At 50.0% G+C, this 20958-nt stretch overlaps 1 protein-coding gene across 1 annotated transcript in view; it reads left to right on the forward strand.

Annotated features, from left to right (window-relative positions):
• The first annotated feature begins 4992 nt into the window (after window positions 1-4992).
• Window positions 4993-20958, forward strand: part of LNX1 (ligand of numb-protein X 1) — a 399406-nt gene continuing 383440 nt past the window's right edge. The window contains exon 1 of the mRNA XM_069631653.1: window positions 4993-5163. The gene's annotated coding sequence lies outside the window, so the exon portion shown is untranslated. The remainder of the gene's footprint in view (window positions 5164-20958) is intronic.

Genomic DNA, 20958 nt, shown 5'->3' on the forward strand with positions numbered 1-20958 from the left:
GGAAGCTCGCAGGGAGTTAGAGGTGAACATGGGGTTATCCCTGCGAGACCTCGGGGCCAGGACAGAGTCCCGCCTCCAGGACATCGACATGGAGTTCGATGATGCCCTGGCCCGCAACATCACAGAGTGAGCCGCAGGACTTGCCCGCTGCCATTGTATATAGTTCTTTAGTTAGTTAGTGTTAGGTTTCCTTTATTTTATGAGATTTCTTTGGACCGCTCGGACAATGGCCACTTTTCTGTATATAGTTTTTTTATTAGGTAGTAGTAGGTTTCATTTATAGTGTTGGGCTCATGGACCCTGGAATATTCTTGTGTATAGTTGGATTTTTTAAAATACATTTTTTTGATTACATTTGTGTTCACCATGAGGCAATGGTTTTTCCTTATTTTTTTTCACCATGATTTTGCTTTGGACAACATTAGTTTTTGGATTCCTTTGTTTTTTTGATTTTTACATTACTTATCGGACAAGGTCAATTTATTTTGTTATCCCCATTGTTGTATGTTTGATTATTTTACTTCATTTTCTTCGAGAATACATGTTTTTATAACTTTCTTTTGTGGTATTTTCTCATTGGTTTCATGCATGTCATGATATGGGTTTTGACATTCACTTGCACCCATTGTGTATGTGTGTGTGACGGACATGTGTTCATTTACATACTTGCCATTGGGGTTGTATCATGTAATTGCATTTGCTATGTGGGTGGATGCAATCCTTGGCTGGGTGTTTGTGCTGGGTATGCTGCCCATTACTGCCATGATTGTGTATCGTCAGGACCTGGGGGCAGGGGGACATGGTTGGGGGCCTGCTGGCAGGTGCCCCACAGTGCTGGGGGTGAGGGTGGTGGGGAACATGAGTTGGACATGGGTGGGGGCCTGCTGGCAGGTGCCCCACAGTGCTGGGGGGTGGGGGTGGTGGGGAACATGAGTTGGACATGGGTGGGGGCCTGCTGGCAGGTGCCCCACAGTGCTGGGGGTGGGGTGGTGGGGAACATGAGTTGGACATGGGTGAGGGCCTGCTGGCAGGTGCCCCACAGTGCTGGGGGGTGGGGGTGGTGGGGAACATGAGTGGGGGCCTGGTGGAGGGTGCCCCTGCACTGCTGGGTGGTGGGGTGGTGGGAGACATGAGTGGGGGCCTGGTGGAGGGTGCCCATGCACTACTGGGGGTGGGGGTGCAGGGGGACATGAGTGGGGGCCTGGTGGGGGCTGCCCATGGTGGCTGGGGGGTGGGGGTGGGTGGGAGACATGAGTGGGGGCCTGGTGGAGGGTGCCCCTGCACTGCTGGGGGTGGGGGTGCAGGGGGACATGAGTGGGGGCCTGGTGGGGGCTGCCCCTGGTGGCTGGGGGGTGGGGGTGGTGGGAGACATGAGTGGGGGCCTGGTGGAGGGTGCCCATGCACTGCTGGGGGTGGGGGTGCAGGGGGACATGAGTGGGGGCCTGGTGGGGGCTGCCCATGGTGGCTGGGTGGTGGGGGTGGTGGGAGACATGAGTGGGGGCCTGGTGGAGGGTGCCCATGCACTGCTTGGGGTGGGGGTGCAGGGGGACATGAGTGGGGGCCTGGTGGGGGCTGCCCATGGTGGCTGGGTGGTGAGGGTGGTGGGAGACATGAGTGGGGGCCTGGTGGAGGGTGCCCATGCACTGCTGGGGGGTGGGGGTGCAGGGGGACATGAGTGGGGGCCTGGTGGGGGCTGCCCATGGTGGATGGGCTGCCTGCGGGACATGAGCAGGGGTGCAGGGTAGTCCCCCGTGGTGTGGGCTGCCTGCAGGGGCCGTGGAGGTTGTGGAGCGTACACCTGGGAGGACCCACACGGCCAATTCACATGTAGTACTCCCCAGAACCCCTGATATACACGTACCCTGCTGAAATCGCGTGTGGAACTTCCCGCGCACCCCTGAAATACACGTACCCTGCTGAAATCGCGTGTGGAACTTCCCGCGCACCCCTGAAATACACGTACCCTGCTGGAATCGCGTGTGGAACTTCCCGCGCACCCCTGAAATACACGTACCCTGCTGGAATCGCGTGTGGAACTTCCCGCGCACCCCTGAAATACACGTACCCTGCTGGAATCGCGTGTGGAACTTCCCGCGCACCCCTGAAATACACGTACCCTGCTGGAATCGCGTGTGGAACTTCCCGCGCATCCCTGAAATACACGTACCCTGCTGGAATCGCGTGTGGAACTTCCCGCGCACCCCTGAAATACACCTACCCTGCTCGCACTGGGCCAATCGCGTGTGTAACTTCCCGCGCACCCCTCAAATACACGTACCCTGCAGTAATCGCGTGTGCAACTTCCCGCGCACCCCTGAAATTCACGTACCCTGCTTGCACGGGGCCAGTCGCGTGTGGAACTTCCCGCGCACCCCTCAAATACATGTACCCTGCAGTAATCGCGTGTGCAACTTCCCGCGCACCCCTGAAATTCACGTACCCTGCTTGCACGGGGCCAGTCGCGTGTGGAACTTCCCGCGCACCCCTGCAATACACGTTCCCCGCTTGCCGTTTGCTGTTTGCCAGCCCGGTGAACTGGTCCAGGGTTAGCGCAGCCCTTTGCGATGATTTAGCGATTTGGGTGGCTTTTCCTTGCGCGAGGGCGTTCCTGGGGGCGTTACTGGCGCTGCTGCAGGGTCGCTGCGATTCTCTGCGCCACGGCTGGTTTGGAAGCCTGAAATCCATGAATACGCTGTGCGCGGAAATCGGTTTTAGCGCACGTGCCAGTCAATCGCACGCGGACACTCTGCGCCAGCCGCTTGCGACACTTTTCTGCGAAATTCTATGAATTACCCTGATAGTATTTTGTCAGGGTCCTCAGCCATTTCAGCACCTGCAGCAGAAATCTGTGCCCAAGCATCACCTGTCATTTATTGTCTGATACAGGTATGTTATTTTATGTCATGTTATTAAGCATGATGGGAACAACAGTTATATTTACATACAAAAGAAACGTACTTTAAATGACAGAAATCAACTTGATAGGTTTGAAAAATATCTACCTTGGAGTTGGAAATGTGAGATATGCAGTTAGAAAAAACAGGATCTTGCTAGGTAGTTGTAGGCCGCCTGCTTGAGCAAGTGTGCTACCTCGCCTAGAGGCGTGAATAACCCTCCATCTCCCAGGTCATTTTTGTTTTCAGGATTGTGGGGCAGAGCACAGAGTCTGAAAAGCTGCCAGCACTTGTCGGGGCAGCAGCCATTTTGACAAGGGGCAGAGTCTGAAAAGCTGCCAGCACTTGTCGAGGCAGCAGCCATTTTGACAAGAAGAAAGCTATTAAAGGGCCGGTGTTTCTAGGTTACTTTGCCATCTCGGGATTATAGACCTCTCAAGGGCGCAGGGTAATAATGTAATTTACTTCAGTCTCCTATTATCTGCAAATGACAGAGTGGCAAGAACTGCCACGCTATTTGGGACTATTGTGATGCCACTTGTCTGCTTTTGCTAACTGCAAAACGTGTGTGTGGACTGTCGTTTAATGTTGTCATGTGTATTTAGTGATTGCCCGTTTCTCGTCGACTGTAGCTCAGTTGTCACTCTTTCAGAGGTATTATTAGGACCACAATGTGACATGTTATGTTATGGTATGTTATGTTATATTATGTTAGGTTACTTGGCATTTATATAGAGCTCTATATATCATTGGTATGATCTCAAAGCGCTGGTTGTGAACGATATAGCACCAGTGATTTAACAGGAAGTCTCCCCTGAGTTCATGGAGACTTACTATATCCCTGCAGCTTTATATGTCGTGTATTGGCGTTCCGGCCTGGGCTCGATAACGATGTGTGCTCCTCAGCCTGTGACGTGCATGGAACGCGAGTGGCACTCCGTGGAGCCTGTCCTCTGGCCGTTGGTGCCAGTTGGCCCATAGCACTGGGCCAAGGGAACATATCCTGGCCAAGCCTCCTGCAGTGCAGCCCCTCAGAATGCCAATTGCTCTGCAGTTGCTGGCCTGGTGCACGTTTGGAGTGAAGTCCCCCCTGCCTGCAACCGCTCCCTAGCCCACCTCCCACCCCCCCGGGTCCCAGTGGTGGATAACACCACTGGCAAGACCTCCTTTCTAGGGATTCTAGGGGGACGCATTGAGGGGGGCCAGGCCCCCATACCCCACCTGCAGGAGGCGTGCCTGACTAGAAAAGCCACGTATGGGGTGATTTGAACTTGTATGACCCCAAATGATCAAAGGGTACACTTTGGCCACCAAAAGAAGGGTTACAGGGCATTAAAAAATCACTTGGCCAGTCCTCTGGAGACGTTCGACGTCCCCACCAGAGGGGAGCAACAGGTCCATGTAATCTCCACAGCTGGTTTGACCAATACTCGACACATGGGTATGTGTGACTAACCGAGCGGAGGTCGCGGATACCATTGCTCTTAGTGTTCTGCCCAAACACAGTGACAAGAGCTCAGAAATCTAGCACTATTAAGGCAGCCGGGAAGGAATAATTGGGTCACATCAACATAGACATACAAATATACGTGGATGCACATATGAACAATTACTCCTGGACACATCTGTGAGGGATACAGGCAGCATTTCGCACGAGTTGTGTCACTACAGTTCCACAAATGTAACCTGGATGGGACACGATAGAGCCAGGCCGCACACTCTCGTGCTGCCCTATATTACATAATCATTTAAACACTTCACGATAAGCGGCATGCAAAACATGGGCGCTGTGGGTGAAACCCCCGCCGGGTGACGTGCCAGCAGCGGCCACTGTCTGGGCACTGACTGCTGCTCTGCTGGACCATGAGTCGACAGACTTGAGGACACAGTCGCTGGCAAGGGTTAACCGCTGCAGTCAGAGGAGGGAAGGCAGGGACTGCAAAGTGCTGCATTCCTGCCACATTCGGCCAGCAGCTGCGTGCAGGCGCGCATACCTGCCTGCGAGGTGAAGAGGAGCGCGCGCGGGGCGTGCCTGGCGGAGCCTGCAGTCACCCAGGTGTCTGCCAGCGGCCTCCCGTGATGTCACACGCCTGCCTGCACTTAATAACCAGCCCGGCCGGGTGCAGGGAGGCAAGCCCAGGGAAACCTCCGCGCCGGTGTGCGGCGGCGGCACTACCTGCCTGGCACGGTGGGTGACTGGATGCACGCTGAGCCGGGGCGCTGCCAGGCAGCCAGGGAGGGCAGGAGGCGACATTTCAAAGCAGCCCAGGTAAGGGTGGGCAGGCCGGACTGGGTGGGTTGGGGGAGTGCCCTTCACTGGCCATGTTTCCCCTGAAAGTGAATGTGAAAGAACGCGACGGAAAGGTCACAGGCTGCGAGTTGAAAAGCTGCCAGCACTTGCCGGGGCAGCAGCCATTTTGACAAGAAGAAAGTTATTAAAGGGGCGGTGTTTCTAGGTTACTTTGTCATCTCGGGATTATAAGCCTCTCAAGGGCGCTGGGTAATAATGCAATTTACTTCAGTCTCCTATTATCTGCAAATGACACAGAGTGGCAAGAACTGCCACGCTATTTGGGACTATCGTGATGCCACTTGTCTGCTTTTGCTAACTGCAAAACGTGTGTGTGGACTGTCGTTTAATGTTGTCATGTGTATTTGGTGATTGCCCTTTTCTCGTCGACTGGAGCTCAGTTGTCACTCTTTCAGAGGTATTATTAGGACCACAATGTGACATGTTGTTATGTTAATGTTAAAGGACATTTGTACCGCGCACTGTCAACACCGTAGTGGTCCCTTGGCGCTCTGGTATGTTATGTTATGTTACTGGGAATTTATATAGCGCTCTATATATCATTGGTATGATCTCAAAGCGCTGGTTGTGAACGATATAGCACTAGTGTATTAACAGGAAGTCTCCCCTGAGTTCATGGAGACTTACTATATCCCTGCAGCTTTATATGTCGTGTATTGGCGTTCCGGCCTGGGCTCGATAACGATGTGTGCTCCTCGGCCTGTGACGCGCATGGAACGCGAGTGGCACTCCGTGGAGCCTGTCCTCTGGCCGTTGGTGCCAGTTGGCCCATGGCAGCGCGTACCCGCCGCCGCCCTGCGCCCGGTGTTTACGCAGTGAGCCGCCCTTTGATCAGTGTAATTGGCGCGCGCTTAGCTGCGGCTGCGGCGCAGCGCTCCTGCCTAATTGTTTCAATAGGCGGCCCTTGCACCCTGTGGTAACAATTCAAAGCGCCGAGATTACGCCCCGTTTAGTGGGATGCCTTCCTGCGTGTACCGCGGGAGGCAGGAGGAGGGCATCCTGGTCCAGCGCGCCGCTTAGGAGGGTGTCCCCATCCATCTCTGTCACCGCGCAGGAAGGCCCCACTTTCATCCCCTAAAGAGCGCGCCGCGCGACATGCTGTTTGAGGGACACGAAAATAGAAACATGTTCTCGCAAAGGAGGGGCACTTGTTCCCGGAATCCTTTCAGTCGACGTGAGCCACGGGTGCAGGTTGTGACTTGCACAGAACTAATGGCGCATGCACGCCTTTTAGCCTATCCCGACGGCCGACCAGGGAATGTGGTTAAGCTGCTGCCCACAGCTGAGATCTGTCGAGGTGGACGGAAGAGATGCCTTCAGTAGGAAAAAAAAAACAGTCTTGAGTGAAGAACAGGCACCTGTTTTGTGATCATCGAAGAAAAAAAGCCCAAGTTCCTTCTGAAACTATTGACCTGGATGCATAGCCAAGCAAAGCAGAACATGGGTGCATTCCTCCGTTGCGTGTGTGGTAGGGCATCCTCTAGAATGGGGGCCCTTCTCGGACAGGAATCCCACTCATATATTTGGAGCAAAAACAAACTATGTACGTAATTTGAAGGTTTCAGCTGATGAGTTCCAGCAGGCTGGGAATGTATCAGTTAAGGTCTGTTACATAGAAGCGTTCAGCCCGAGCACATCCTCATGTGTTAACTTGCAAGCGCTTCAGGTGATCCGCGCAGTGTCGTGTCAAGTTGTGCTGGAAATGAATGTCCCTGATCGGCCCGGTGGCCTTCCCATGACCTTATGCAGGGGTTGAGTCAGGTCACAGTGCATAGCACACGACTCATTCATTTAACTAGTGTAAAAGGGTGTTAATGCACATACCAGGTAACCATGCCCATGCCAAGTTTTGCAATTTTTAGCGCCAACCTACGTGCACATGGAGACAAATATTCTTTATTCATTTCGACGAATAACATCCCAGCCTTTTCTCGCTGCTCCCCTCATTTCCCATTGCAAAGGGCCTTGTCCGTGTTTAAGTTCAAGTCTGAATGGTTCTATCGTGCCAGTTTGCTTGACTGTTGGTGTGCCTTCATGCCCTTTGTCCAGCTGCCTTTTTGTGTGGCTGTATTTCGGTACCTCCGGGCATAGCTGCCTTTTGTGAACCTCACGGATGTATGTACAGTTGTCTACAGCGCTCTTAATCGTGGTGGCTGGCAGTGGAGTAACTTTGCTGAAAATGTTAGTGGGGGGACATGACATCTAAATGAAAGGAGCCTCTGCCAAATAGGGTGACAACATGGTGTGCCACGAAAGTTGGGGGAGGGCAAAGACCCCTGTGCCCCCTAATATTTCGCCTATGGTGGCTGCCCTGCTCCTGTGTACTCTCATATTTTGCATTTAAGAGTACTCAAGCGCAGAGAGATGAAGTGATTTACACAGGATCACACAATGTACGTAAGTGTCGAAGCTATGATTCGAACTACAGCTTACGGATTGCAATAAATAAATAAATCAGTAATTCTGTCTGGGGGGGGGCGGCGGCTTAGGGGCAACGTGCTTGCATTGGAAGCAAGACGACACAGAGCACCACAGGTTCAATCCACGGGTCTGCGCTTAGAAACCTCTGGGTATTAAGCCCTTATACATAACCTATCCTATCCTATCATATCATATGATAACAGGCCATATCTCTTTCCCAAAGATCTTTCGCCCAAACAGCGTTCGCCCAAGATTCAATCTAAACTTGAGCCTGCTGAATTGAGGACACAGCATTGAGTTTGCTGTATTACATTCTGAGAAATGGCCTGGGTCCCATTGTAGGAGGAGCCGAACCCCAGAAACCAAAGTGTCTGAAAGAGTCACAAAGTTCAAACCTGCCCAGACCACTGAGTAACATGAAAAAGAATAACCCATGTCGCAGAATCACAGCTGTTTTGAGATTTGACGAAAAGAAATTTGGGGCATGTGTACAGATTGGGGTGAGAAGGTAACGTGTGTTGAGGTAAACTGACTGCGGTCAGTAGCACACATCTAACACTTCCAGCTGCGATTGTTTCGGTGTAATGAAGGGCTGCCTCTTCCCACATACTCACGTTGACGGGCAGCTGCGTGTTGCGCAGGTAGCCTGACAGCTTCAGGGCAGGCGGCGATGGTTGCCTGACACCTGAAGCACCGGGGCCTTGCATTTCCTGACCAGCGGCTACGGTTCCAAGTTCCTAGTGCTTAGTGATGGTTTCAGGAGGCTTCGCTGCACTTCAAGCTATGCTTCTGCTTAATCACCACCACATATATCGGGTTACCGTGCATTTCCATGGCGCCCATCTGCCAATGGTGTGTCCCCATGGCTCTGCTGGGTTGCCCGGAGGCTTGGGGCATGGGTGCATGCTTGCAATGCACAGTCATCATGTGTGAGGGTCAGACAAGTGCTTTCTTCTTCCGACTGTGTCAAATATGTGTCTGTGCAGGTGTGCAAGATGTTGGGCACATGCCAGACACCCACTGCACCCGCAAATCCTCCTGTGGCAGAAGGTTTAGTGCAAGGCACAGAACGAGCTCGACCACCCAGTCATGCAGCGCTGGGCATTGTACAATCAACTATTTGCATAATTATCTGCCAAGTGTGCACACAATGAAACAACATAGCACACACATCTTATGTATCCATTAGGGGAGAAGTGTTTTATTTCGTGTTACATTTGGGGAAGGTGCGATATTACAGTGAAGCAGGATGTGTTATAGCTGAAGGTTTTCTTTAATAGTTGAATGAAGAATATGGACGAATTAATGAATTGTCAGGAATCAGGCGTTTTTATGTTGCAACGATTAGATGTATCAATTATTGGTCTATATTAAGTGTTTGTATGTATTCCATTATTTATTGAGTTTTGATATGAAAAATGTAACTTTGTAACGAGTTGGAACGTTTTAGATATTTGAACCAAAACACAATAAACAAAACATAGTTAAGAAAATGCAGTCTTCTTCCACACCCACTACCATATATCCTGAAGGCTCCTAGAGGCACCAGAATATGGGTGCTAGGCAGCCCCCCTGGGCTCCTCACAGGGAGTAAACCTATCCTTAGTGGTGGGTGCTAGGCAGCCCCCCTGGGCTCCTCGCAGGGATTAAAGCTATCCTTAGTGGTGGGTGCTGGGCAGTCCCCCTGGGCTCCTGATGGGGAGTAAACCTATCCTTAGTGGTGGGTGCTGGGCAGCCCCCCTGGGATCCTCGCAGGGAGTAAACCTATCCTTAGTGGTGGGTGCTAGGCAGCCCTCCTGGGCTCTTCGCAGGGAGTAAACCTATCCTTAGTGGTGGGTGCTAGGCAGCCCTCCTGGGCTCTTCGCAGGGAGTAAACCTATCCTTAGTGGTGGGTGCTAGGCAGCCCTCCTGGGCTCCTGATGGGGAGTAAACCTATCCTTAGTGGTGGGTGCTGGGCAGTCCCACTGGGCTCCTGATGGGGAGTAAACCTATCCTTAGTGGTGGGTGCTGGGCAGTCCCCCTGGGCTCCTCGCAGGGAGTAAACCTATCCTTAGTGGTGGGTGCTAGGCAGCCCTCCTGGGCTCTTTGCAGGGAGTAAACCTATCCTTAGTGGTGGGTGCTAGGCAGCCCTCCTGGGCTCTTCGCAGGGAGTAAACCTATCCTTAGTGGTGGGTGCTGGGCAGCCCTCCTGGGCTCTTCGCAGGGAGTAAACCTATCATTAGTGGTGGGTGCTAGGCAGCCCTCCTGGGCTCCTGATGGGGAGTAAACCTATCCTTAGTGGTGGGTGCTGGGCAGTCCCACTGGGCTCCTGATGGGGAGTAAACCTATCCTTAGTGGTGGGTGCTGGGCAGTCCCCCTGGGCTCCTCGCAGGGAGTAAACCTATCCTTAGTGGTGGGTGCTGGGCAGTCCCCCTGGGCTCCTGATGAGGAGTAAACCTATCCTTAATGGTGGGTGCAGGGCACTCCCATGGACTCCTGAGGAGTAAACCTATCCTTAGTGGTGGGTTCTGGGCACTCCCCGGGACTCCTGGGGAGTAAGCCTATCCTTAGTGGCTGGTGCTGAGCTGTCGCCCTGGACTCCTGGGGAGTAAGCCTATCCTTAGAGGCTGGTGCTGAGCAGTCCCCCGGGACTCCTGGGGAGTAAGCCTATCCTTAGTGGCTGGTGCTGAGCAGTCCCCCGGGACTCCTGGGGAGTAAGCCTATCCTTGGTGGCTGATACTGAGCAGTTCCCCAGGACTCCTGGGGGTAAGCCTATCCTTAGTGGCTGGTGCTGAGCAGTCCCCCAGGACCAGTGGCGGCTGCTATGATAGGGCGGCCGGGCGCCGCCCCCCCAGAAAAAAAGAGAGAAGCTAAGAGATTCAATCAGAGAACTTCTCTGATTGAATCTCTTTTAGCCTAAGATGCTGCTGCATATCCTTTGCCAACAGTGCGGGGGCGCTGTGGCAAGGAAACAATAGTCACTAGTGTACTATGGCCGGCCCGGCAGCGGGGCGCGTCCCAATTTAGTATAATTTATTTTATAGTAGAGTGCGTGGAGCTCGTAACTCCACGCACTCTACGTAGCCCCTTTTATTAGAAGCCTGGCGGGGCGCTTCAGGGCTGGCCCCGCCAGTATTAAAATGTGCGCAAACAGCGCACTTATATTCCCTCCCCTGCCATAGATACAGTAATGTCATTGGCTGGCAAACAGCCAATGACATTACTGTATCTATGTGTATGACTGGCGGCGCAGGGTGTGTGCGTGCGCCTGCGCCGCCTTCACACCCGTCTTTCTTTCAGCCGGAGTCAACAACACACACGAGTCGACGAGTGCTGCAGCTGCACCAGGCCACCAGCCCAGCGGCGCCACGGTAAGTACCCCAGCATTGTGCGTTGTTTAACTTTCTTCTTGGGCCCGGGGACTCGGGAGTGTTGTTACACTTACTCCCCTCCCCGGGCCCAAACTATGTGGTCCACCACGCGGCCCAGGCCCAGTCAACACTGAACGACGTGTAGGCCAGGGGGTCTACACGTCGTTCAGTGTTGCTGCCGAGCCTGCTGTCAACTTGGGGCGAGCCGCCTTGGTGGTAGCGGGCTGCCCGCTACCACAAAGGCGGGAGCCGCCTGGGCCTGCTTTGTTTAGCCCCGGTCCGTGCTGTGGCCCAAGGGCCTTGCCTTGGGCCACGCCGGACCGGTACGCAAGGCCCAGGGCACTGGCAGGCGTGCGCTGGCGCTGCTAGGCCCATACTGGGCAGCGCTAGCGCACGCCTGCCTGCCAGTGCCCTGGCCTGGGCCTTGAGTACCGTCCGGCGTGGCCCAAGGCAAGACCCTTGGGCCACGGCACGGACCGGGATGTTCATCCTTGCATGAGGATGATGGCTGGAACTAGTAAGCTAGGAAAGTTTTGCGAAATGTCGCAAAGTTGTGTTTTGGAAAATGTTGGTACTGGCGGCAAACGTCTGTCTTGTCTGTGCTCTGAAGGGCTCGTCGTTATTGCTGTGGATTGGCTGCACGGCTCGTTACCGACAAACGTGTAATATAGTGGGGTTGTTTTTCTGAGCAGATGAATTATTCTAAGTACTGGCTTGGTTCTATACAGAATGTTATGGGTGGCACTGTTCTCACAGCTTCATCCATAAGCGGCTTGCTGCAGCAGTTGCCAGATAGTGTGCCATGATTTGGGGTTGGAGTTCCTTGAGACACCCCTGCACGGGCACAGAGGGGTGCCAATTTGCATGGTAACATAACCTTTCCCTCCCCTGTGAAAAGAAATGCCTCTACCAATTAATTAGCAGCATCGACTCATTCCCAGGCGCTCAAGCTGGGAATGTTCACAGACTCTCCTTCTGCGGCAGCATTGTAAGAGGAGTAACATTCTCCTCAAATGTGTGCCGATGCCGAATTCCTGTAGCAGCACAGGCTGGTCAGAGAGTGCTTGGAATATGTCCGTCTGCTCACTGGGAAGTACTGGTGAAACGCAGCCGCGGCCCGCGAGTCCCGACCCTCCCGCATCATGCTAATTGTGCCGTTTTATATTTTTGGCATTTTTTGTCGAAAAATGCCGAAAATATAAAACGGCACAATTAGCATGATGCGGGAGTGGTCGGCCGCGGCTTAGCATCACCATGGTCTCTGAATTAGCATCATTTTCACCGTCAGAGGAATCAAATGAAGGGGAAAGACGAGCTATCTGCAGGGGAGGAGGTGTGACTGGGCTGCCTGAGGTTTCAAAAATGAGATAATTTTCCCCTGAACAGGCGAGCGGAGACCTTTCTTCTCCTTAATACTATTAGCAATAACCTCGGTCACATGTTTTATTTGCAATTTCTTTTTTTTTTCTTAATTAAATTGCTGGTTGCCATAGCACATTTGCTAGCCATTCGGTCAGAACTGCATAATTGATATTTCGTACTTATGGATGGCATTTTGAATGACTTTCAGCAAAAACAAGTAATAGGCATTTACTTGCTGTAGATCGAAAAGGAAAAAGTTCCAGCATCAGGAACAGCTTCCCAATTTAGATTATTTATAAATGAAGGTGCTCCACCCCTACCACCACCGGCCCCAGCAGACCACAGTAAACCACTTTACTGCCACTTGCCGTGCTAGAATGATGCTAAGTAGTGGTAGTCTGCAGTTCAGTTTAGAAAGGGCTCGCCTCTAACAATAGAAACAATGAAAATCCCTTGTGCCTGGGATGCCGTTATCTCCCCACACTAAACAACTTTACTGAAAGGGATTATAAAGATACAAGCAGTTTTAGCAGCACGGGCCACGTGGTATGGTCTCTATCCAATCTTTCTTCAGTTTGTAAATCAACCAACCACTTTAAGCCAGAAGAATGAAAATATAATAGTGGAGGGGCAGCAGGAACGTACAAAGGTATTCTTACTAGGCTGATCGCAGGGAGCCATTCCATAAATTAGTCTAGGGCCCCATTTGCATCTGAGATATAAGAACACAATACCATCTTTATCCATGTGAGCACCTCCCAAATTAACTTCAGGTATACCATTTGCAGCATCCTTTGTCGGTTCAAATAACTCACCACATGCTTTCGCCCCAAAGGCAATTCAATGTCCATGCTTAGAAACCTCTGGTATTCAGCACTTTATAAATAACCAATTACAATTACGCAGTCTGAAAAACAATATCGCATTATGTTATTAGTGGGGATTTATAGCGAACTTACTGGTCTATTTCGCCCACTCAATGCGCTGGATTCGGGGATGGAACCCATATTGCATTGTTGAATCACTTTTTACACCTGGGAAGACTTGTTTGCTAGGTATCTCTTTGTCTGCTGTTTGGAGCAAGAATGTGGAACACTGGATGGGCCTTTCCATTTATTGGGCAGCTTTAACTTGTAGTCCAATTGGCTGATATGTTTGATTATAACAAAAGGAAATAGGAACCGAGGAGACAACTTTTGGGAGGTTTTATCTATCGATCTATCTTTATGCATACACCATAGTACCAGCTATTCCCAATACAAGCTGCTGTAAAATACACCATCACACTTGCACACGTAAGAATAGCGTACCACCATTAATATGTAAAACCGAATGCTTTTTTCATATTTCGGTGGGTTTTTTGGACAGTAAATTGCACATTTTGTAGGCCATTTTTCCAAACATTTCGCAGGGGGAGAGCCCCCCTGCACCCCCCTTGGGGGAGTGGGCTCACGCGCTGCACGCGCTCGCTACTATATTCGCCCGGGGAAATTTACGCCCCACCAGCTTTCAAACTCACCAGCCGCCACTGCCCTTGGGCCACGGCACGGACCGGGATGTTCATCCTTGCATGAGGATGATGGCTGGAACTAGTAAGCTAGGAAAGTTTTGCGAAATGTCGCAAAGTTGTGTTTTGGAAAATGTTGGTACTGGCGGCAAACGTCTGTCTTGTCTGTGCTCTGAAGGGCTCGTCGTTATTGCTGTGGATTGGCTGCACGGCTCGTTACCGACAAACGTGTAATATAGTGGGGTTGTTTTTCTGAGCAGATGAATTATTCTAAGTACTGGCTTGGTTCTATACAGAATGTTATGGGTGGCACTGTTCTCACAGCTTCATCCATAAGCGGCTTGCTGCAGCAGTTGCCAGATAGTGTGCCATGATTTGGGGTTGGAGTTCCTTGAGACACCCCTGCACGGGCACAGAGGGGTGCCAATTTGCATGGTAACATAACCTTTCCCTCCCCTGTGAAAAGAAATGCCTCTACCAATTAATTAGCAGCATCGACTCATTCCCAGGCGCTCAAGCTGGGAATGTTCACAGACTCTCCTTCTGCGGCAGCATTGTAAGAGGAGTAACATTCTCCTCAAATGTGTGCCGATGCCGAATTCCTGTAGCAGCACAGGCTGGTCAGAGAGTGCTTGGAATATGTCCGTCTGCTCACTGGGAAGTACTGGTGAAACGCAGCCGCGGCCCGCGAGTCCCGACCCTCCCGCATCATGCTAATTGTGCCGTTTTATATTTTCGGCATTTTTTGTCGAAAAATGCCGAAAATATAAAACGGCACAATTAGCATGATGCGGGAGTGGTCGGCCGCGGCTTAGCATCACCATGGTCTCTGAATTAGCATCATTTTCACCGTCAGAGGAATCAAATGAAGGGGAAAGACGAGCTATCTGCAGGGGAGGAGGTGTGACTGGGCTGCCTGAGGTTTCAAAAATGAGATAATTTTCCCCTGAACAGGCGAGCGGAGACCTTTCTTCTCCTTAATACTATTAGCAATAACCTCGGTCACATGTTTTATTTGCAATTTCTTTTTTTTTTCTTAATTAAATTGCTGGTTGCCATAGCACATTTGCTAGCCATTCGGTCAGAACTGCATAATTGATATTTCGTACTTATGGATGGCATTTTGAATGACTTTCAGCAAAAACAAGTAATAGGCATTTACTTGCTGTAGATCGAAAAGGAAAAAGTTCCAGCATCAGGAACAGCTTCCCAATTTAGATTATTTATAAATGAAGGTGCTCCACCCCTACCACCACCGGCCCCAGCAGACCACAGTAAACCACTTTACTGCCACTTGCCGTGCTAGAATGATGCTAAGTAGTGGTAGTCTGCAGTTCAGTTTAGAAAGGGCTCGCCTCTAACAATAGAAACAATGAAAATCCCTTGTGCCTGGGATGCCGTTATCTCCCCACACTAAACAACTTTACTGAAAGGGATTATAAAGATACAAGCAGTTTTAGCAGCACGGGCCACGTGGTATGGTCTCTATCCAATCTTTCTTCAGTTTGTAAATCAACCAACCACTTTAAGCCAGAAGAATGAAAATATAATAGTGGAGGGGCAGCAGGAACGTACAAAGGTATTCTTACTAGGCTGATCGCAGGGAGCCATTCCATAAATTAGTCTAGGGCCCCATTTGCATCTGAGATATAAGAACACAATACCATCTTTATCCATGTGAGCACCTCCCAAATTAACTTCAGGTATACCATTTGCGGCATCCTTTGTCGGTTCAAATAACTCACCACATGCTTTCGCCCCAAAGGCAATTCAATGTCCATGCTTAGAAACCTCTGGTATTCAGCACTTTATAAATAACCAATTACAATTACGCAGTCTGAAAAACAATATCGCATTATGTTATTAGTGGGGATTTATAGCGAACTTACTGGTCTATTTCGCCCACTCAATGCGCTGGATTCGGGGATGGAACCCATATTGCATTGTTGAATCACTTTTTACACCTGGGAAGACTTGTTTGCTAGGTATCTCTTTGTCTGCTGTTTGGAGCAAGAATGTGGAACACTGGATGGGCCTTTCCATTTATTGGGCAGCTTTAACTTGTAGTCCAATTGGCTGATATGTTTGATTATAACAAAAGGAAATAGGAACCGAGGAGACAACTTTTGGGAGGTTTTATCTATCGATCTATCTTTATGCATACACCATAGTACCAGCTATTCCCAATACAAGCTGCTGTAAAATACACCATCACACTTGCACACGTAAGAATAGTGTACCACCATTAATATGTAAAACCGAATGCTTTTTTCATATTTCGGTGGGTTTTTTGGACAGTAAATTGCACATTTTGTAGGCCATTTTTCCAAACATTTCGCAGGGGGAGAGCCCCCCTGCACCCCCCTTGGGGGAGTGGGCTCACGCGCTGCACGCGCTCGCTACTATATTCGCCCGGGGAAATTTACGCCCCACCAGCTTTCAAACTCACCAGCCGCCACTGCCCAGGACTCCTGGGGAGTAAGCCTATCCTTGGTGGCTGGGGCTGAGCAGTCCCCCTGCACTCCTGGGGAGAAAGCCTATCCTTGGTGGCTTGTGCTGAGCAGTCCCCCAGGACTCCTGGGGAGTATGCCTATCCTTAGTGGCTGGTGCTGAGCAGTCCCCCAGGTCTCCTGGGGAGTAAGCGTATCCTTGGTCGCTGGGGCTGAGCAGTCCCCCTGGACTCCTGGGGAGAAAGCCTATCCTTGGTGGCTGGTGCTGAGCAGTCGCCCTGGACTCCTGGGGAGTAAGCCTATCCTAAATTGTTGGTGCTGAGCAGTCCCCCTGGACTCCTGGGAAGTAAGCCTATCCTTAGTGGCTGGTGCTGAGCAGTCGCCCTGGACTCCTGGGGAGTAAGCCTATCCTTAGTGGCTGGTGCAGAGCAGTCCCCCGGGACTCCTGGGGAGTAAGCCTATCCTTAGTGGCTGGTGCTGAGCAGTCGCCCTGGACTCCTGGGGAGTAAGCCTATCCTTAGTGGCTGCTGCTGAGCAATCCTCTTGGGCTCCTGGGGAGTAAACCTATCCTTGGTGAGTGTGTTAATGATGATACAGAAGTGTTTCAAGGCGCAAAATGTTTCGTAACTTAAATGATTCCAATAAACTTGAGACTATCACAAGGAGTAATATGTACACTTTTCCATACATTTAAAAGAAGAGGGTTTACATTGGTTAATTATATTTATTCAGTTAAAAGAGCTGTAGTCACACATTTCTAGTAAACTTACACTCTCATGAAAAATAGTACCAAATGAAGTCCATTCTATGACATGACAGGAGGCTTCATATCATGCATAACAATCTTTACTTCTGAAACCACAGCAGCAAAGAAACAACTTTTACAAACAAAAAAGTTTCAAAACAGAACTAAAAAGAGTTCAATGTCAATGTAAGGGGGACTCCCCAATCCATCATGGAGGACAGGTCATGCCTTGCAGGAGACCAATGGGCAGGGACCCTCCTCTATACATGTCCATTACTCTAAACCCAACTCCTCTTTCTTTGCTGCTGACACCACAGCTAAGTCACTCCTTCTAGTTGTGCCTTGCATGCTAGTCAGTAGTTGGCAAATGAATTGTGTATGTTATGTATTATATTTTATATATTATATGGTGTAAAGGGCAGTGTTTTACTTTGTAGTAATGCTTTACTGGGTTCACCTTAAAAGTGTGCTTCCTTACTTTCTGTTAACATTTAAAGTTGTATTGTGTGCGTCCACCGCTTTATTTGTAGCGGTTTCCTTGTTTTATGAAGCGAGCTTCCGCTTCTAATGGAACTTTTTCCTTTCTTTTCTGTAACCCAACTCGCGTTGGCCTGTCAGAGGCTTTAGCTCCAGGCCCGACACGTGTGGGGTTGGTGCGCTTAGCAGCGCTCATGCCCCGTAAACTCCAGTCCCTACATGGGCACCGGTTGGGCCCGCCCTCTTCATGCCCAGCACACGCGGTTCTGCCCGAAGTTCTCGCTTCAGACCTGACGAGTGCGGGCCAGTTGCTGTTTGTAATGCGCCATTTGCAATTATCGACGCTGGTGACCCGGCCCTCTCCATTCCCAGCGCGCACGGACCTGTTAGAAGCTGTTGCTTCAGACCCGGCGCGTGGGGGAGAATTCTTTTTTAGTTTACTTTATTTCATTTTTATTTTATGAATATTTTATTATTATATTTGATTGTATATTTATATATATTTTAATTTATTGTAATATGCATATTTTTAATTTATCATTCTCTTTGGTCTCAAGCACTGTACCGCCCACCCCTGCCCGACATGCAACCCTTTTAGGAGCTTTTTGCTTCAGGTGTTGCACAGGGGGAGTTATAGGGGCAACATTCTGGTCTTGGGAGAAAGACCACACAGAACAGGGTTTCCAGTACCGTTCTGTGATTGAAAATCCAAGTTGTAGGGGTATTAAGTGTGTTACAAGTGTATCTAGGGGATATAGCTCAGTGTATGAGGCCCCGGGTTTAGTCCCTGGCATCTCCAGGTGAATATATGTTTAAGAAAATAAATGTATTATATAGCATTATGACTGCTAATAATATTGGCACAGCTGGTTCGCCTTGCTATAGGCATACCACAGCCTGCTCGGCTTCAGGCTTTGCCTGAATTATAGTGCAACGTTATTCCCTCATGTGCTGCCGAGTGCCACACCCTGCTAGGGCGAGCAGCTTGAGTGTGCGCTTGCGCGATATGTTTTTTCCCCTATGTTTCCTCTGTTACAGTGAGAATTTGAGATGTATTTGAGGAACATTAACCCTTACCTGCTAGGTTTGTGGTTATATTAAGTGCAATGGTAGTATTTGTCCTTCTAATAAAAGTGAGAGTTAGGATTTAGCCATTGCTACCGCAGTCAGTCTGCATTGGACACTGTTTGGTCATTCCTTATTTCCTCTTTAGTATCAGCCTTAGAGGCCTATAAAAGAGTACTTCCGGTTAGATTGTTTCTGCTTTTCAGATCAAGCTCCCTTTAGGTACATTAGTGTGTCCAGTTAGGTTGCAGGACAACTCAGTCCGTCCCTCCTCTTCTCCCCCGCCTCACCCCATCCCATAGTAAGGGGTCAGGGAAGCGAGTCGGAATAATACCGACAGTCCCTGCCTGTCCCCCTTTATTGATCAGATAGATGTTTCCTGTTTTTTCTTTTGATAACCCAGTGATCTGAGTTTTGCCTCTGGAAAGGAGCAAGATAAACTTAGATCTCCCATTTTCTTCCACAAAAAGGGGGGTGGCATTCTTAATCATTTTTTCCTTTATAAGGGTGACCCTCTTCTAGGATTCGACCACTTCATGGTATCCTTTTGGTCCCAAATAAAGGGGACAGGCCCCGAATAAATGGGGTAGATGAGGCCTTGAGGATTGTCAAGGCAGGTTATAGAATGTGTTGGGTCAGATCACCCAGACTTTGGACTCTAGGAACGGTCTGCCTGCTCGGCATCTCTAACGCCTTTATTTCTTCGTAATGGCGTAAGTCCTTTGCTCATGTGACTTCATACCTATCGATCATTAGTCATTAGAGTTGCTTTAATTAAAATGTTCGCCCCTCAGGGAAATAGAGCCCGCTCCTTTGACTGTTTTTCTCCCAGGGCTCTACCCTTCCTCGATAAGGCACATCAAGAGGTGCGCACAATTACTCCTCTGCTCGAGGGGCTTGACCACAAAATGTTTGGCTCCTTTGGAAGGGTTGGGCCGGCAGGGGTCCTGATAGACCTAGGGTATCTCCTGTAACGGCTCATGTGCTGGCCGGGGGGGTTTCTGGGAGGACATTCACTTCAAACCCCCGGAGTTACAGTAAGCCAAAGAGGGTTAATTTTGAGTATTTCCTCTCTTTGTTTGTTTCCCGTGCCTCTTTCCCCAGTGTTCAGTAAGGCAAGCAGAATATGATAGTGTGGAAGTCAGTGACCTCATTCTTCTTGCAGGGACGGTGGTATCAGCGTCCCTCATAGTTTCTCATTTGTGGACACAATAACTATGCTCCCGTTACATGGGGGCTGAGGGAGAGTCTTGCACGTTCTAACTTTTATTTGTCACATCTTCAAAATTAAAGGGGGTTATTGTACTTATTGGCGCCCTTCTCCCGGCGTATTGTATGATAAGGTTAGACCTCAGGGATGAGGGTTAGGTGGTTCCTGTTTTTCCTCCTCATCAGGAGGCTCATCTTCAGGCCTACTGATGGGTTCACGTTTAACAATGTCCCTCCCTTTTCGATTTGCCCTTTTTTCCCCATCAGCCCCCTGGTGCTTCACCAGGTTAATGAAGCTGGTTATGATTCATCTAAGTTCCAAGGAAGTTTCAGATAATTTTTTCTTTGATGACAGTTAGAGGTGTCCCTTCTACAATCATGGGGTTGTTTTTTGTTATAAATACTAGAGATTAAAGCTCTGCATCTTCATCCTTCAGGGTGTCAGCCTCTCCTTCGTAAGGACGTAATCCATCTTCTTCCCCTGAAAAGGAGGTTTCCTTCAGTTAGTTAACATGGATGGACAAAGGGTCAGTTCCATCCGAGTCATAGTTCCAAACATCTTAGTAAGAATCTGGCTTTCTCACAGCTAGGTTTCTGTTCCCTGAGGTCACATTGGTGCTCCTTCAGTGGCTCCTGAATGCCTAGAATGGCACGGCTCTTTTTTCTGTTCCTTCTCCGGTTGTCTTTCCGGGGTCAGATACCAGCAGATTCGGCTGAGGGTGCCAGGATAGGAGTTTTTTTTCACAGGCAGAGGTGGTCCACTTTAGTGAAGAGACTGCATGTCAGCAGTATGGAATTGTTAGCAAACTCTCTTGTAGTCAAGTGTTTTTCTCTAGGTGCAATGCCAGACATTTCCAGGACAAGAACAACATAATGTTAGACAGGACTCTCTCTTGGCCAAGACCGTTGTACGTTTGGGGTTCCAAGTTAGTGGTTCTCTTTCCCTTGCCCCTTATTTGTTAGGCTCTGTGGTTAGAATGTGGATCTCAGTGCACTACCTTCAGACTGTTTCCTCCGGAATCGATTGGTGCCTTGTGGTATGGTTCTCCTCCTTTGACATGATAGGAAGAGTTTCTGATTCAACTGCGCATGCAGTTGACATAGCTAGTGTTGGCCTGCGCGGGGTGGTTCCCAGCCCTATAGGAATCTATGGTGGATTTTACTAGT

This window comes from Ambystoma mexicanum, chromosome 6q, assembly GCF_040938575.1.
Source record: "Ambystoma mexicanum isolate Mex_15411 chromosome 6q, UKY_AmexF1_1, whole genome shotgun sequence".
Taxonomy (NCBI): Eukaryota; Metazoa; Chordata; class Amphibia; order Caudata; family Ambystomatidae; genus Ambystoma; species Ambystoma mexicanum.